Source organism: Acinonyx jubatus, chromosome E3 (assembly GCF_027475565.1).
Source record: "Acinonyx jubatus isolate Ajub_Pintada_27869175 chromosome E3, VMU_Ajub_asm_v1.0, whole genome shotgun sequence".
Taxonomy (NCBI): domain Eukaryota; kingdom Metazoa; phylum Chordata; class Mammalia; order Carnivora; family Felidae; genus Acinonyx; species Acinonyx jubatus.
This window is the reverse complement of record NC_069398.1, coordinates 19,006,175-19,020,786: the sequence shown is the minus strand read 5'-3', so window position 1 is coordinate 19,020,786 and position 14,612 is coordinate 19,006,175. Positions and strand designations below refer to the sequence as shown.

Below are 14,612 nucleotides of genomic sequence, written 5' to 3'. Positions count from 1 at the left end.
TTTACTTCATTCTCTGCATGGCAACCAGAGTGACCGTAATGTATAAATCAGATCATATTGCTGTCACACTTAAGATCCCCAAATGGCATCTTAGCTCACTTAAATGAAAGCCCAAATTATGTGTCGTGACAAAATCTCCATAGGGCTGACATTATGAAGAATCTAGGCACAAGAGTATACACATGCGATTCCATTTATATGAAGTTCAAGCAGGCAAAAGTAATTGATGTTGCTAAAAATAAAATATAACCATTGAGAGAGAGAGGGATTTTAATTGGGAAGAGCCACAGCTCCCTAGGGGGATACTAGGAATGTGTGTCCTGAGTTGGTAAACTATGGTCCAAAGAGCAAGTCCTGTCTAGCACTTGTTTTTGTATAGCCCACAAACTAAGAATGCTTACAAGTCTAAATCACAAGTCTAAGAATGGTTTTTACATTTGAAAATGGTTGAGGAAAAACCAAAAGAAAACTCCTTTTGTGACACATGAAAATATACATAATTCAAATTTCAGTGTCCATAACTAAGGGTTTATCAGAACCCCACCATACCCATTCATTTACATGGCATCTATAGCTGCTTTCCTGCTACAGTACCAGAGCTGAGTAGTTGCAACAGAGGCCACAGGCCCACAAAGTCAACAATTTTCTATCTGGTACTTTACAAAAAAAAGTCTGCTGACCGTTATTCCACATCTTAATGTGGATGAGGTCATTTCCATGGGTATATATACAGGTGTAAACATTCACTGAGCTGCGCGCTTAAAGTTTGTATACTTTATATACCTCAAAGCATGTATTTTATACTTAAATTTTAAAAATAAATAACCCTACAAGATAGGACCCCTGCCTACTTTTTTTAAAAAACCTCATTTACCCCTTGTTTGCTATACTGTAGCCATCATGCCCTACTCCAAAACATCCATCAATTTCTGCTTCCAGAGCCTTCATCTTTATTGTTCCCTCTGACATTTTTTCTCATGGCTAGCTCTCCCTTTTCATGATGGTCTTAGTTCAAATGTTGCCTCCTCAGAGAAGTTTCTGACATTAAATAGCCCTTTGATTGCCAGTCACTCCGTATTACACGCTTTCTTTACAACACTTACTTGCAATTACTGATTTATTTGTATCCTTGTTTATTGTCTTCCCCTCCCCCCAAAAGGTAAGCTCCCTGAGAACAGGGGCATTGTCACAGGTTTATAGTACCCTAGATAATTACTGAATGATGAAAAATATTTCAGACAATCCTGTGAAAAGGAGATTGTTCCATTTGCCAAATGAAATCTTGTTGAATGAAAAGTGAACGATGAAGACTCAATATTGTCAAGATGTCAGTTCTTCCCAACTTGATTTATAGATTTGGTGCAATCCCAATCAAAATCCCAGCAAGTTATTTTGTGAATATCAACAAATTGATTCTAAAGTTTATATCAGAAGGCAAAAGACCCAGAATAGCCAAGATATTATTGAAGGAGAACAAAGTTGGAAGACTGATACTACCTGACTTCAAGACTTACTATAAAGCTGCAGTAATCAAGATAGAGTGATATTAGCAAAAGAATAGACAAATAGATCACTGGAACAGAATAGAGAGCCCAAATAGATCACTGGAATAGAATAGACCCATATTGATATGGTCAACTGATCTGGACAAAGGAGCAAAGAATACAATGGAGCAAAAATACTCTGTCCAGGGTGCCTGGGTGGCTCAACCAGGGTGCCTGGTTGGTTGAACATCCAACTCTTGATTTCAGCTCAGGTCACGATCCCGGGGTCCTGGGATCAAGTCCCACATCAGGCTCCATGCTGAACATGGAGCCTTCTTGGGATTCTCTCTCTCCCTCTGCCGCTCTCTCCTACTTTCACTCTCTCTCTCTCTCTCTCAAATTAAAAAAAAATTAAATACTCTTTTCAACAAATGGAGCTAGAACAACTGGACATGCACAAGCAAAAATGTTAGTCTGGACACAGACCTTACATCCCTTCACAAAAATTAACTCAAAATGAATCACAGACCTAAATGTAAAGAGCAAAACTGTGAAACTCTTAGAAGATAACATAGGAGTGGGGGGGCTGGGTGGCTTAGTTGGTTGAGCGTCCGACATCAGCTCAGGTCGTGATCTCGCAGTCCATGAGTACAAGCCCCGCATCAGGCTCTGTGCTGACAGCTCAGAGCCTGGAGCCTGCTTTGAATTCTGTGTCTCCCTCTCTCTCTCTGTCCCTCCCCTACTCATGTTCTGTCTCTCTCTCTTTCTCTCTCTCTCTCTCTCAAAAATAAATAAACATTAAAAAAATTTAGAAGATAACATAGGAGAAAACCTAGATGACCTTGGCTATGGTATTGACACCTTTTTACTTTAATTTTTTTTAACATTTATTTATTTTTGAGACAGAGAGAGACAGAGCATGAATGGGGGAGGGGCAGAGAGAGAGGGAGACTCAGAATTGGAAGCAGGCTCCAGGCTCTGGGCCATCAGCCCAGAGCCTGACGCGGGGCTCGAACTCACGGACTGCAAGATCGTGACCTGAGCTGAAGTTGGACGCTCAACCAACTGAGCCACCCAGGCGCCCCTTGACGCCTTTTTAGATACAACATCAAAAGCATGATCCATATAAGAAATAATTGATCATATGGATTTCATTAAAATTAAAAACATATCTGTGAAAGACAAGAAGACAAAAGAATAAGAAGACAAGCCACAGACTGGGAGAGAATATTTATAAAAAACATCTGGTAAAGGAATATTCAAAAATATTCCAAGAATTCTTAAAACACAGTAATAAGAAAACACCCTGATTAAAAAATGGGCCAAAGATAGCAAACACCTCACCAAAGAAGACACACAGATGGCAAATAAACATATGAAAAGATGCTCCACATGAGATATTACTACATGTCTATTAGAATGACCAAGATTCAGGACGCTGACAACAGCAAATGCTGAGGAGGATGTGGAGCAGTGGGAACTCTCATTCATTGCTGGTGGGAACAGTGCAGCCACTTTAGAAGATGGTTTGCTGGTTTCTTACAAAAGTAAACATACTCAGGTGCCTGGGTGGCTCAGTCGGTTAAGTGTCTGACTTTGGCTCAGGTCATGATCTCAGGGCTTGTGGGTTCGAGTCCTGTGCTGACAGCTCAAGAGCCTGGAGCCTGCTTCTGATTCTGTCTCTGTCTCTGCCCCTCCCCCCCCTCAAAAATAAAAACACAATAGAAAAAAAAATTTTAACTGTTCAAAAGTAAACATAGTCTTCCCATACAAACCAGCAGTCATGGTCCGTTTTTTATTCCCAAAGGAGTTGAAAAAAAAAAAACACTTCTGTCCACAGAAAAACCTGCACACAAATGTTTATACAGTTTTATTCCAAATACCAGAACTTGGAAGCAACCAAGGTGGCCTTCAGTAGGTGAATGGATAAACAAACTGTGATACATGCAGACAGTGGAATATTACTCAGCACTAAAAAGAAGTGAGCTATTGAGCCATCAAGAAACATGAAGGAAACTTAAATGCATATTATTAAGTGAAAGAAGCCAATATGAAAAGGCTACCTACTGTATCATTCCAACTGTATGACGTTATGGAAAAGGCAAAACTACAGAGACTAACAAGATCGTGGTTGTCAGGGGTCAGTGAGGGAGGGATGAATAGGAGGACAGAGGGGTTTTAGGGCAGAAAATACTCTCTATGATACCATAATGGTGGATACAAGTCATTGCCCATTTGTCTAAAGCCATAAACTGTACAACACCAAGAGTGAACTATAATGTAAGTCACGGACTTTGGGTGATTATGGTGTGTCAATGTAGGTTCATCAATTATAACAAATGTCCCACCGTCATGGAGGATGTTGACAATGGAGAAAAAGTGCGTGTGTTGGAATGGGGAGTATATAGGAAACCTCTGTACCTTCCCCTCAATGCTGTGAACATAATATTGTCCTAAAAAAATTAGTCTTAATTTTTAAAAAGTGAATGAAGCCCATCTTTTTAGACCCTCTTCCCAACACCTTCAGAAGACAGTAGGCCAGGCCAGAGTCTGAATGGGTTGGACCTCGCCTTGTGCTATTAATTCCTTGCTATATCTCCTTAAGCACCTCATTTCTCTGAGCCACATTTTTCTCACATATAAGGTGGAGATGGAGTTGTTGATATAAAATTGCTTTGAAAGCTCTAAAGAACCACCTTAATGCAGGGGTGTATTTTGGACGCATATTTCAGAGTCTGAAACTCATGATCTTCAGGTCAAGTTCAGTTTTCAGATTTATATAATGTTCTGAATGTTATTAATACGTTAGGCAGAAAAATGAAGACTCCTATTTGCCATAGGCCCCACCATTCCCAATTGTCTTGCACTGAGCAACTTCATGCATTTGTCCTATCTGTCTGGTTCCCGGAGGCAGTTGAATCTGAGACCTCCTGTTCTACACACGAGTGGTAGTGGGTATGCTCTCCTGACCAGCATTTTCTCTGCCCACTGAGTGTCAGGCCCTGTGCCAGGTTAAATGGGAGAGACAGGAGGGAAGATGACAGTCTCTACTCTCAAGAATTTAGTCTCATCGGGGGATGATCTGTGAGCTTGGTAAAAATCAGGGCAGTGTTTCTGATGCCACAAAAGGAGGTGGTCAAAGGTAAGGTCCAATCCAGTGGGTACATGAGATGTCGTTTGAGTCTAGCCTTGAAAAACTTAGGCATACAGGGTGGGCACTTCAGGAAGATGACATAGACGCAACAAGGTTGAGGGTTGGGGGGATAGTGATTATGTGAGCTTATTCTTTTTTATGAGGGAGCAGACTGAGACAGATAAGTCACCTGGAACTAGGTGGCCAAAGGCCCAGCATGCCAGGCTAGGTAGCGGGGGATTAGCTCGGAGGTGACAGGGAGCTACTGAAAGTTGTTGAGGAGGGTTTGGCATGATCCAGGCTCCACTAGAGGCTGGAAATAGAGAAGCCAAAAGAATTACCCAGTTGTAATGGGGACTATTGGCCAGGAGGTGGCAGTGGAGATAGAGGGAGAGACTCTGCAGAGGAAGAATTAGCAGAACTTGGCAGACAGTTGATTGCTGATGATAACGATCCTTTAAACAGCCATTCTTCTTGCCTTCTGTGAAGCTTTCCCCAGTCTCCTCTACCTCCTACCTCCCTGAATGCTCCCTCTCAGTCTCCCTCACAGGCCACTTCTCCTGGACCCCTCCATCAATTGTAGGCATTCCTCAAGATTGTCCCCTCAATTGCCTTCTCTCATCCAACACATCCACAAGGGCAGAGACAGATACCCTGAAGCTAAGGAAGCTTAGCTTCTGGACCCCTTCTTTACAGGTACCCTCCATTGCTAGAAGTATCTGGGGGTTATAGAGCAGTGTAGGTAAAGTGGAGAAGCCAGCTTGCAACCAGAAAGCATTTGCATGTAAGCATTTCTGGTAATTTGCCTAAAGAGATCTCATAAGAAAAAGGCATCTTGTCATGATTTCACTGTGCATTCCAATTATCATCTCTTAAGCCAAGCACTCTCCCTAGCTCAGAACTTGCATTCCCATCTAACTCCTGGATTCCTCCTGGTCTCCCAGGCACCTCAGACTCATACATCCATAACTGAACTCATGAGTTGAACCACAAAATCTGCTCTGAGGCGATGGCACCAGTATCCACCCGGTTACTTAAACTAGAAACCTAGCCATCACCTTCCCTTTCCCTCATGCCCCACATCCAGCCACCAGATGTGTCAGTTACATCTTAATATTTCTCTATTCTAGTTCTCCCCAGCCCCACACCTGATCCTTAGCCCTTGATGACTTAAAAGCAAGGACAGTGCCAAGAACTGGCTTTTTGGGACTGCTGGGACTTTCTTTGAAGTAAGCTCTGCAGCTAATGTGGGGCTTGAACTCATGACCCTGAGAACTGGAATTACATGCTCCACCAACTGAGCCAGCCAGGCACCTTGAGACTGCTGGACTTTAGTCCCCCTTCCTCACTACCCTTATCTCCACTGCCTCCACACTCCATTCTTTGATAGGGACAATTGCCTTTTGCTCAGTCTTCTGTAAAGTGCTATGCAAATGAGGCTTCAAGCTGTCAAGTCCTCTAGCCTCCTGCTCTCTACCAGCCAGATGGCTGGCTGATCCTAACCCTCCTAGCAAGTACAAGTTCTAGAGCTGGGGCCATCTACACCAACTTCCTAATCAGTCTCCCTGCAGCCAGTTTCTCCCCCTCCCCAAAGTCCCAGCTTTTGTGGGGGTTTCCATTCCAGTATGGGTGAATCCAGAACCAGCATAAGACAGTATGAGAGAATGTCAGGGCTTATGACATAATAAATCAGGTGCAGAGAGACAGAGATGGGGGGGGGGGGGCAGCAGGAGATGTGCCATTTTAGACAAGGTGATCTCTGGAGGTCATTGAACAGCACCAGCCAGGGAAACTGTGCTAACTGCTTAGCTGACAGTCACTCTCCAACTTTGAGTCCTTTCATGGCTCCCATGAAACCCCTTTCTGAGGCCACCAAAACACCGCATGGTAGTCCCTGCCAGATCCTCCAGCTTCCTCTCTCCCAGCCCCTGCACTCCAGCCACACTGGCCATCCTGCTATATAGGCTCTTCCCCACTCTGGCCTTCCTCACACATGGTTCTCTCTTTCCTCTCCACCCAGTCAGAACTTACAGAGTAACATCACTGCCTCCAGAATCTCTTCCTGGCCCTCAGACTAAGTTGTATCTCCTGAAAAATTCTGTGCTTTGTTGCCTCTCAACACTTTAACACTAGGAATAATTACTTGAGTTTCCAGAGACTCATGGTAAGAGAGAGGTCACATTTGTCTTAACTTCTGTGTATGAGCCTATACCCATTGTCTGGGGGAGTGACAGGTACATACTAAATATCAATAGATAGAGATTGGTTGATATTTGCATGTGTGTATGATAGCAATAACCCATGTGTTAAATCCACTCAAAAACTATAATAGTGACAAACACTGAACACCAGCCTATGTTCTTACATGATTTAACTAGTTTAATTCTCACAATGATCCAATTGGGGCCCCTGGTTGGCTCAGTCGGTAGAGCATGTGACTCCTGATCTCAGGGACGTGAGTGAAAGCCCCACATTCATTGAATGTGGAGGCTACTTTTAAAAAAAGAAAAGAAAAGAAAAAAAGAAGGCAGAGCTTGGCCTGCCCTCACCCTCACAATAACCCAATTAAAGTAGATTATCATCCCTGTTTTACAGATGGTACAAAGGATGGTTAAGTCATTTGTTCCAAGTGACACAGCTGGGAAGCAGCAAACAGAGCAGGGGCTTGAACCCAGAGAGAGTGACTCACGGGTATCCCCTTAACTGCTGTGCAGGACAGCCTGTCAGATCCAAGTCTGAGAAGTGCCAGGCATCATCCTAGGCACCAGGGAGATAATACTGGAAAAACACACCAGGAAAATGCTCTCAGTTCCAGCTTTTATCAATCTTACATTCCTGGTGAGGGAAAGCAAAGAACAAATACATCAGGCAAGTCAAAGTATAAAATAATGAGCGGTACTGTGTGTTATGAAAAAAAAAAATAAAGCAGGTTTGGGGCATGGGAGGTGCTGTTTTAGACAAGGGGGTCTGGCAAGGCCCTCTCTGGTGTGGTGACATCTGAACAGAGAATGCTTTGGGGAAAAAGCATTCTAAGCAGAGGTAAATAAATACAAAGACTCTGAGGCCAGCCCAGCTTATCCTAACAGGAAACAACCAGGAGGCCCAGGGGGCTGCAGGGGAAGGGGGAACAGTTGGCAGTGAGGTCTGAGTGAAGGGTCAGGCCTGGATTTGGCGGGGGCTTTGAAGGCCAAGCTAAGGAGTTCCCATGGAATTCTGAGTGTAGCAGGACGGCTTTGAGCAGAGGCCATGTCGAGAATGGACTGTAGGGGTGAGATCTGGAGGCGACTGCTGCAGTTTAGGTGGGAGTAGAACGGGAACCTGGGGGTAGGGTTGCCAGATTTAGCAAACAGCTCTTCCGGGGGGACCTCTGAGAGGAGCTTCCGGAAGGCAGCTGTAAAGTGGCTGAGGTCCCAGGAGGCTAGGAGAGGGTGGGGAGCTGCTAGAACACGTCTCTTCTCTCTGAGAGGACTGGGACCTCTTGAGAACACAGCCAACGCTGTGCAGGGACTTTACATGTTGAATCTTAAGCAAACACCCCAACTGAAAACATCCCCAACCCTCAAAGAAGGAAACTAAAATTGTGGCACTCAGTTCTAGAAAGGGTGTGGGAAGACAGGCGATCACAGGCTGCTGCAGGGGGAGTGTACGCATCTTTTTTTTTTTTTTTTTTTTTTTGAGTTTTAAAAGATTGTTTCTTAAAAAGAAAAAAATTGTAAATTTAATATATACCTTTTGCCCCAGAAATTCCATGTTAGAAACTCACTCTAGGGAATGAGTCAGTAAGATGAGCAAATATGCATGTACAAAGATGTTCATCACAGCATTATTTAGAAACGGAAAAAAATGGATAGGACATGAGACTTTTCAAATTTTATTTTAACTAGGCTCCATGCCCAACAAGGGGCTTGAACTCACCTCATGACCCTGAGATTAAGAGTCCTATGCTGTGTTTACTAACCCAGCCTGGCGCCTCTGGGCATGACATCAAAGTTTAACAACAGAAAAAACGATCAAAGAAGCAGCAGTTGGGAGGCAAGGAAACTCAGGTGGCCAGTAAATATGTCGAAAAGACGGTTACCCTCATGATAAACAGGGAAATGTAAAAGTGATCACAATAATTTCTCAGAGCAAAGAGAACTTTGCCTGTATTTGTCAAGTTGCATTTATTCTGACAATTCTGCACTTCAACAATGCATCTTAGCATCCAGATTATAGTCTCTAAAAGGAATAAGGGCTAGTTGCAGAAAAGGCCGAGTCTGTGACTAACGCTGAAAGGTACAAGGTGAGTCTATAATATCTTCTGGAGGCAAGAATTTTTCAAAGATTAATGAAGTCTTGTTGGAAAGACACAAGAACCTTCACTAAAAGGACCAACTCTAATGCTATTGAAACCTCAAAAGGAGACTATTGAGCTGAGGTCAATACTGGGCTTGGTCCATTGAAGTATTCACAAAAGAGTGAACATCAAGTACTTTATTCTAAAAAAGGTGTTAGAATGGGGCACTTGGGTGGCTCTGTCGGTTGAGCATCCCACTCTTGATTTCTGTTCGTCGTGATACTGGGTCAAGGGATCGAGTCCAACACACAGCTGACTGTGGAGCCTCCCTAGGATTCTCTCTCTCTCTCTCTCTCTCTCTCTCTCTCTCTCTCTCTCCTTCCGCCCCTCCCCTCTCTCTAAAATAAAAAATAAAAATAAATTTTAAAGGTGTTAGAATAAAATAAATCTGTGGTGCCTGGCTGGCTAAGTCAGTGGAGCATGTGGCTCTTGATCTCTTGGTTGTGAGTTCAAGTCCCACATACGGTGTAAAGATTACTTACAAAAATAAAAACAAATTGTTTAATTTTTAAAAGAATAAAATACATTATATTTTGTTGTCTTGTTAATTTAAAAAAAGGAAGTAAAAAATAACAGAATTCATGTTTGTTAATTCTAGGAGAAAAGTACACAGGTGTTCATTGTGCTTTTCTCATTTTTTTTAAACTTAACAATTTTTGAGCACCTAGGTGGCTCAGTTGGTTAAGCATCCAATTACAGCTCAGGTCACGATCTCATGCTCCTGAGTTGGAGCCCACCGCCCGCCCTGTGCTGACAGCTCTGGAACCTAAAGCCTGCTTCAGATTCTGTGTCTCCCTCTCTCTCTCTCTCTGACCTTCTCTCAAAAATAAACATTAAAAACATTAAAAATTTTGGGGGGCGCCTGGAGGGCGCAGTCGGTTAAGCGGCCGACTTCGGCTCAGGTCATGATCTCGCGGTCCGTGAGTTCGAGCCCCGCGGGCCCTGTGCTGACAGCTCAGAGCCTGGAGCCTGTTTCAGATTCTGTGTCTCCCTCTCTCTGACCCTCCCCCTTTCATGCTCTGTCTCTCTCTGTCTCAAAAATAAATAAACGTTAAAAAAAATTAAAAAAAAACATTAAAAATGTTTTAAAAAGACAATTGGGGGGGTGCTGGGTGGCTCAGTCAGTTGAGAGTCCATCTTAGCTCAGGTCATGATCTTGAGGTCTGTAGGCTCCAGCCCTACATTGGGCACTGTGGTGGCTGTGCAGAGCCTGCTTGGGATTCTCTCTCTCTCTCTCTCTCTCTCTCTTTCTCTCTCTCTTCCTGCCCCTCCCCCATTGCACTCTCTCGCACTCTCTCTCTCAAAGTAAATAAACTTTAAAAATATTGTAGTTTTTTGTTTGTTTTGAGAGAGAGCTCACGAGCAGTGGGGGTAGGCAGAGAGAGAGAAAGGGAGAGACAGAATCCTGAGCAGGCTCCACGCTCAGCACAGAACCTGTTGCAGGGCTCGATCCCTCCACCCTGAGCAGTGCACCACCCAGGTGCCCCTAAACTTAAAAACAATTTCTAACAGTTCGAGTCTGCGCCACCGCCGCCGCGTGGAAGAGCGGGGACCCTCCACCTCACCTCCCGCGCAGGGCCGTCGGAGAAGACCTTCAAGCAGCGCAGCACCTTCCAACAAAGAGTACATGTCCGACTTATCCGAGAGCCGCATCTTAGGAACATCCCGGTGATAATAGACCCGATTCAAGGGTGAGAAGCAACTTCCTGTACTGGACAGAACCAAGTTCCTTGTACCTGATCACGTCAACCTGCGTGAGCTCCTCAAGATCATTAGGAGGGTTTTATAGCTCAACGCTCATCAGGCGTTCTTCCTGTTAGTGAATGGACACAGCACGGTGAGTGTGTCCACGCCGATTTCTGAAGTATGTGAACGTGAGAAACGAACATGGGTTTCTGTATATGGTATATGCCTCTCAGAAGACATTTGGAATCAAAGTGTCTGTGTGCAAGACTAGAAAAATGCATCTGTTCTGGAAATTTTTTAAGCCCTTACCAAGGGGGGAAAAAAGTATATTACCAACTGAGATTGATCCCTTAATCCAATCACAGATCATCGAAAACAGTAGTGTTCCTGCCTAGGAGTTGTAGGAAGTTGTTTTGTGCTGCAAGCAGAAAAATGGAACTCCAAATGAGCACATTGAGCTTTGGAAAAACTATTATTTAACCGAGGCTGTTTTGTTTTCAAATTTAGAAGTTTAAAAATAAAATACTTTGCATTCTAAGTTAAAAAACATTTTAAATGTTTATTTATTTATTTTGAGAGAGAGAGAGAGAGCGCACGCGCAAGCAGGGAAGGAGCAGGGCGGTGGAGAGAATCCCAAGCAGGTTTCCTGCTGTCAGCACAGAGCTCCACACAGGGCTCTATCCCATGAACTGTGAGATCATGACCTGAGTGGAAACCAAGAGTCAACCACTCAACAGACCAAGCCACCCAGGCGCCCCAAAAACAATTTTAAAATGTTTCTAGAGGCACCTGGGTGGCACAGTCATTTAAGCATTCGACTCTTGATTTTGGCTCGTGATCTTATGGTTGTGAGATTGAACCCTGAGTCAGGTGCCGCAACGAGCATGGAGTCTGCTTAAGATTCCCTCCCTCCCTCTCTCTCTCTCTCTCTCTCTCTCTCTCTGTCTCTCCCTCTGCCCCTCTCCCAACCTCGAGCTCTCTCAAATAAATAAATAAATAAATTTTCTGGTGAAGAGGTAACATAAATGTTTGCTTTGTAATTATTACTCTTTTTAAAAAATACATGTATTTTATACATTCTTCTAATGTGTGTTACACTTTACAATTAAAAAGTTTACAAAACGTCAAAAGCAAGGGATCGAATGATTAAATTATGGGATGGTTGTTATGATGGCATAATGTGTAGTCATTACAATGATGTACTGACATGGAACATATTGAAAACAGCAGGGCACAGAGTTGTGTGGGGTTTTTTTTAATGTTTATTTTTGAGAGAGAGAAAGAGAGACAGAGACAGAGCATAAGGGGTGAGGGGCAGAGAGAGAAAGAGACACAGAATCTGAAGCAGGCTCCAGGCTCTGAGCTGTCAGGACAGAGCCCGACACAGGGCTCGAACTCACAAACTGTGAGGTCATGACCTGAGCTGAAGTCAGACACCGAACCCACTGAGCCACCCAGGAGCCTCCTGAGTAGTATATTTTGTAGGATTCCAGTTTATAAATTGAGAGGATGAATATGTTTCTATAGGCAATGAAGAAAAGAAGAAAGCATGTGCACTAGTATATTGACTGGGGGTATCTCTGAGTGGTAGGATTTAGAGATAATTTCAGATTTTTGTATGCTTGTCTGAAGTTTTAAAACAATTGTGATCACATACATGCATCATTATTATGAAAGCAATGCACTATAAATATCCCAAGCCACCTCATTACAATCTCCCCCACACTTAAATACTCTGAACAGAGTTTAATGGCTATCCTCATAGACTGGTTTTTCAGACCTTCTCACACACACACACACGCACACACGTTCTGTTTTCTTCCTTTTTTTTAAACAAAAATGAGATAATACTGTACATATTGTCCTACAACTTGCATTTCTTATTTAGCAACACAGTTATAGAGATATTTTCTTTGTGAATCACACTTGTCCAATCAGAAAAATGTACAATTATTTCTGGTTTTGGAAATAAATGATATTGTAGAGATAAACTGTGGACATGGTAAAATGTAAAAAAAAACTAACAACATAGATGATTCCATTTTTTTAAATGTTTTATTTATTTTTAAGAGAGAGGGTTCGAGTGGGGGAGGGGTAGAGAGAGAGAGAGAGACAGAGGATCAGAAGCAGGCTCTGCACTGACAGCAGCGAGCCTGATGCGGGCCTCAAACTTACAAACCATGAGATAATGACCTTAGCTAAAGTCGATGCTCAACTGAATGAGCCACCCAGGTACCCCCTAGATGATTCATTTTGAAAATATATATATATACATATATATACAAAAAAATATATATACATATATATATACATATATATGTATATATAATATATAAATACACACACAAGCAGACAAAATTTTTAAAAGATTATAACCCAAACTGTTAAATGTGACATCTTGTTGAGGATAAGAAGGCAAAAACTCATCTTTTCTTCCTCATATGCTTCTGTATTTTCTTTAAATTTGTTTTTCCTTAACAAAAAATTTGCTTCTCTTTACCCTTCTTCTTCTTCTTCTTCTTCTTCTTCTTCTTCTTCTTTAAAGATTTTAAGTAATCTCTACACCCAACATGGAGCTTGAACTCACAGCCCCAAGACCAAGATCAAGTCACATGCTCCACTGACTGAGCCAGCCAGGTGGACCACATTGCTTCTTTATAATTTATGAACTAGCCCCAGCTTTACTGAGATATAATTGACATATAATATTTTGTTTTGAACTTCTAAATTAGATTTTTTAAGTTTATTTGTTGAGAGAGAGAGAGAGAGGGAGCATGCACGCATGAGCGGGGGAGGGGCAGAGAGAGGGAGAGAGATAGAATCCGGAGCAGGCTCCACACTGTCAGGACAGAGTCCGACTTGGGGCTGGAACTCACGAACTGTGAGATCATGACCTGAGCCGAAACAAAGAGTTGGACACTTAACCAACTGAGCCACCCAGGCGCCCCTAAATTTTTTTTATTATAGCAGTAATAAGTGTATGCTGTTCATAAAAAATAAAATCCAGTATTAAATATAAAACAGAAAGTATGTCCTTCCCTTCACCTTTTCAATTCCACTCCCCAGAAGGTACCGGTGTTAACAGTTGTTTGCATTTGCTCAGCAATTTTCCATGAGTATCTGTGTCTTTGTGCCTGCAAATGATGTCATACTATATATATTGTTCTACATTTTGCCTTTTTACACTCAATAGGTGTAATGTCTCTCCAGGTTGATGCATACAGACTTATCTCTTACTTTTAAATAGGTGCTGAATATAGGTGGATATACCATGTGTGTAGCTAACTTTGTACTGCGCTATGATGAGCAACCTTGTACTCTTGATCTTGAGCTGTACAAGTGAATCTGTAAATTCTTTTTTTTTTAAAGTAATCTCTATGCCCACCATAGCGCTTGAACTCATGACCCTGAGATTGAGAGTCTCGTCGTGCTCTACTGACTGAGCCAGTCAAGCGCCCCTATAAAGAAAATTCTTAAAGTGGAAGAGACTTGCTAGATCAGAATATGTGCATCTAAGATTTCCATAGACACTACTAAATATTGTCCTCCAAAGTAGCTGCACTTTTCTGCCACCAGCAGGGTATGAAGGGTGCCTGCTTGCCCCTCCCTCATCAATACCACTAATTAGCAAGCTCTTAAAACAAACATCTGCTGGAAAACATCAGCTGTGCTGAATTAAAAAACTTGTTTTTATTTTAATTTTTAAATTAAAAAAATTTTTTTTTCAACGTTTATTTATTTTTGGGACAGAGAGAGACAGAGCATGAACGGGGGAGGGGCAGAGAGAGAGGGAGACACAGAATCGGAAACAGGCTCCAGGCTCTGAGCCATCAGCCCAGAGCCTGAAGCGGGGCTCGAACTCACGGACCGCGAGATCGTGACCTGGCTGAAGTCGGACGTTTAACCGACTGCGCCACCCAGGCGCCCCAATTTTTAAATATTTTTAAATGTTTATTCACTTTTTGAGAGACAG

At 42.7% G+C, this 14,612-nt stretch overlaps 1 pseudogene; it reads left to right on the top strand.

Annotated features, from left to right (window-relative positions):
* The first annotated feature begins 7,863 nt into the window (after nucleotides 1–7,863).
* LOC106979081 (microtubule-associated proteins 1A/1B light chain 3B-like) lies at nucleotides 7,864–11,186 on the top strand (annotated as a pseudogene).
* The last annotated feature ends 3,426 nt before the right edge of the window (nucleotides 11,187–14,612 follow it).